Source organism: Limulus polyphemus, unplaced genomic scaffold, assembly GCF_000517525.1.
Source record: "Limulus polyphemus unplaced genomic scaffold, Limulus_polyphemus-2.1.2 Scaffold1578, whole genome shotgun sequence".
In the NCBI taxonomy this organism is placed as follows: domain Eukaryota; kingdom Metazoa; phylum Arthropoda; class Merostomata; order Xiphosura; family Limulidae; genus Limulus; species Limulus polyphemus.
This window is the reverse complement of record NW_013667188.1, coordinates 182,352-186,878: the sequence shown is the minus strand read 5'-3', so window position 1 is coordinate 186,878 and position 4,527 is coordinate 182,352.

The following is a 4,527-nucleotide window of genomic DNA, read 5'->3' as shown; positions in this document are numbered from 1 at the left end:
GGTGGTGATGACTAGCTGCCTTCCCTCTAGCTTACACTGCTAAATTAGGGACGGCTAGCGCAGATAGCCCTCGTGTAGCTTTGCGCGAAATTCCAAAACAAACATCCTTATTCTAACGCCATGGAATTTAGATTAACAGTTTCTTGTCATCACCCGATGCAATCGGCACAGCCGTATCAAGCATCATTATTTATGCTGATTGCTTAAGCTAATATCATGTGTGCTTAAAAGTGGCAATGAATAATAACCGTCCAACCGTATGATTCTTTCGAAAACTTGAGCTAGAAATTGCTAATCTAGTTTCCTTGGCCTAACCAATACTTATGTATCGGCACGCCCTTTCACCTTATAGTTTGGCTGCTCTAAATCAGCCGTCTTTAATTCGAAAGACAAAAACTAAAAACAGTCCACTTTTAGCCTTAGGTGAATCTGTAGTAAAAATGTTAGACCGATAGCTCATGTGACTTTTTGCGTAGACGTGCGCAAAAATTTTCGTCAAATCTGGGCAGTTTTTTTTAAACAAATTTGCACATGTGGCTTATATTTATATCAAATGAAACTCCTAATTGTAAGTTGTAAAGATCTATCACTGTACCATGTTTTTGATAGAAAACCATACTTAACTTTTATGAAAAATAAGAAGAAACTCAATCAAAGTTGGAGATGTTATATATCAGGTATTTCTTAATGGATTGCCTTGAAATTTAGTGTATGTGAAGCTAGAGTCCAGTAGAGCATATCTTCTGAGAATATTTGCTAGTTTGGATTACCACAGTCCGAGAAGCAGAAGGTGGAAAATCGCTAAACTATCACTCCTGTTAATAACATACAGTGTGTCCTATAGCAGGTTGTTTTGGCCGCATAACACACTACCATGTGTCTTGATAAACCGAATTACATTAACAAAATGCATTGTATCCTTAACGATAAAACAAAATTCAAATATCTTAATGTTGACTGGTTAAAGATCACATAAAACATGAAGAAAAAATACAACGAGCCCTCAGAAATTACAAACAATACAATTACATTTCAGAAAATGTTCTTGATGACATTTATCTCTCAGGTTCTCACCCAGATCTCATGTATAAGTTACCTAAAGTTCACAAAACTAACATCCCCTTAAGACCTATTTTATCCAGCATCGGTTCCCATATTTACAAATTGGCCAGATACTTCGTTCTTATTCTAAATTCACTCACTTTTAACAAGTTTACAGTTAAAGATTCCTTTTCCTTTTAACGAGAAATTTCTAAAATCAATAATGCTGATCAATATTTACTTGCTAGTTTCAACTATGAATCTTTATTCACAAACATTCCACTCGAGGAAACAATACAAATAATCTTAAAAAAACTTTTCCAAGCAAAAATTAAACCTACGAAAGCTTTAAATGCAACAGTTCGAAGAATTACTTAAACTAATCGTGAAAACAACAACCGCCCCATCCTGATTACGAATTTCAAAGTTGTGTCATCTGGATCATCCAATATCGAACTTATAATTAAAGAAAGTTTATCTATTATAAATAAACTCTCAACTTTAAATAATAACACAGCTTCTCTACAATTAAGTCTGTTCTGAATAACTTGTATAATATTATTACAATTGTTACATTATCCTATTCTTTATTGTTTATTTGTTTGCCTATTAGATAATGTACTTCATTCTTTTATTCTGTATTTTAGTTACTATTTATAAAGTACTTGAACTTTATAAATTTTTGTACCTAATATTTTACCCTGTTCAATATAGCTTGCTGAAGATGAAATATGTATATTCCGAAACGTTCAAGAATTAAATGTTTGTTACTGTAGACACTTGTCAAATGTTCGATGTTGTTGCCATCGTTCTGCTGTTCATTATTAAACTTCGATTCCCGTCGAGTGAATCTGTTGCAAGTTCATGTTTTCACGTATTTGAAAATTCTCACAACCCTTCAGTAAGATAACAAAATCTCTAATTGAAAAACATTGATTCCGATTTTTATACGTATGATTACACAAGTCTTCGCCTTCCAGGAAACAAATTTTCCTATCATTTATTATCAAACGATTGTAATGTACATGCATGGATAATACATTCTTACGTAAAATTCCGGGACTAGTTACATATTATAGGATTATTTTATTAGTTAACGGCATATTTATACATCAAGTGATATATTACACATGCTGTTATCATTGGCATTTGAAAGAATGTTAGTTAATGTTTTATTACAGTATTGAAAATTATAAATACAAAATTTCAATACTGGAATAAAACAGTACAAAAGAAAACGAAATGTGTACATCTTCAGCTTAAATACAATAATCCTAAATATTAATAAAGAATATATATTCATTTAGCTGATGTTTTATTAAACTGCTAAATAAACACTAGTGGCATCTATCCATGACTCTTTGAAACACGCGTGATCGTAAAAGGTTAAGCACACAATTATTAAACAAACTATAACTTGGGGACTCTCAGAAGATAAACTTTTCTTTTTCATAGACGAATTAAAGTTTATCTTTTCAAAACTCTTTTATTGCAGATATTCAGGATAACTTGTAATTAAATCCAAATATGATAAATATTTCGACATTTTGTTTCAAAAAAATGAAATATTGGAAATAAATGGTGTAACTGGTCATATATTTCTCAAGCCTGTAACTTTCAGTATGTAATATAATCTTCTTAAATAATGTAACTTTTATTTCACGAAGATACACAACCATAAATATTCGGCATACAAATATTCAGTTCTTAAACAAATAATCCATCTTTTATTATGTTTTAAGATCTTCTCGTTCAAGAATAGAAAATTAATTCATATTATTTTTATAAAATGTTTACATTCAGAAACAAGATACGCATATATTATTGTTTGCCTAAACAAACTTTTTCATATTATTACATACCCAAATCTTATATTCATATTTAGCAACGTCTTTGTCTGCTGGTGTGTTGTTGATTTAAAGGTATTTCTTAAATGTGTTCCTGATGTCTACAGACTACAGATTTTTTTTCTGTTATAAACCAAAACTATAAGTTTTTTGTCTTTTTTCAATGCACTCATGTGATATAGTAACTGGCTAGGATTTTCTGGTTATAATAATCCTATTAACAGGCCCTTAATCTTCTTGTAACAAATTACTAAAGACACTTTTTAAAAATAAACTTTTTCAAACTTACTAGAATTTTCTTTTTCTGCCTTCTGAACAGTCAGATATACCTTTTTATATCTTTTATGAACCGTTTTTGTAATCTTCCCTTAAATTTGATTTTCATCAGGGTGGAAGGGAGCCACATGCTTCGGAATCTAATGATTATTGTACTGATCTGTGGATTCGAGGTTTAGTGGTTCGCACTCCGCTACCACTTAAAAAAAGGGGGGGGGGTAATCTAGTCACCACCACCCAACGCAAGTCTTGGACTACTTTAATCAAAACTTGGGGCTTGACAGTCACTGTTGTAACAAACTCACGGCTTTGCTCTAGTAAACAGGCACACCTTTAATCCTTACTACTATGCTCCCGTAACGTTAACAGGCACATCTTTAATCCTTACTACTATGCTCCAGTAAACAGGCATACCTTTCATATTAACAGGTAAGCAGTATCTCACATAAAATTTACGTTACTATATACTTACATATATATGTAATTGAACCTGTGATGCACTAAAATGTTTAACATTTAGTAATTGTGGCATACGGGTTTGTTTTTTGTTTTTTCTACCTGTATATGTACGGATGTAGGGAGAAGTCAAGTACCACAGGCAAGAGGAAGAGTGGCAGGGTCTATGACATTTGATATCGGTGGTTCTCAAACATTTTCAGGTTAAGTACTTCTTCAGAAAGTTCATTTACCCTATTACCCTAACTGTATGCTATAATCTTTGCTATTATTGTTATTTTTGCCTTTTCTCTTTCTCTCTCTCTTTTGTGTGTGTGTGTGATTACGTCTTAATGTTCGACTCATGGTACTCTTGATATTGTTCTAACTTGTTTAACCCTCAACTTGCCGACTTGTTTATTGGTGTTATCACTATTGGTGTTATCCACTTATTACATCATATTTACTAATTTTATGTTTTTTTTCTGTCCAAATAAATTAGGTGAAATAATTCATTTTATAATCAAAATACAAAGAAAATCTCAACAACAATTAGTGGGATTAGCTGTAATATTGATGGTAATTTTCTATACATTTCTTTATTTGGCTATAGTTTTATAAAAGATTATGTAGCCAACAAAGTCAAAATCCACAAGCAATGTCGCGCATCAATAGTTTAGGAAAATGTTTACAATCCAATGAGCTCCATCGGTAATTCTCGGCCCGACATGGCCAGGTGGTTAGGGCATTCGACTCGCAATCTGCGGGTCGCGGGTTCGAATCCCCGTCACACTAAACATGCTCGCCCATTCGTTGGTAAAAGAGTATCCCAAGAGTTGGCGGTGGGTGGTGATGACTAACTGACTAACCTATAGTCTTACAATCCTAAATTAGGGACGGCTAGCGCGGATAGCCCTCGTGTAGCTTT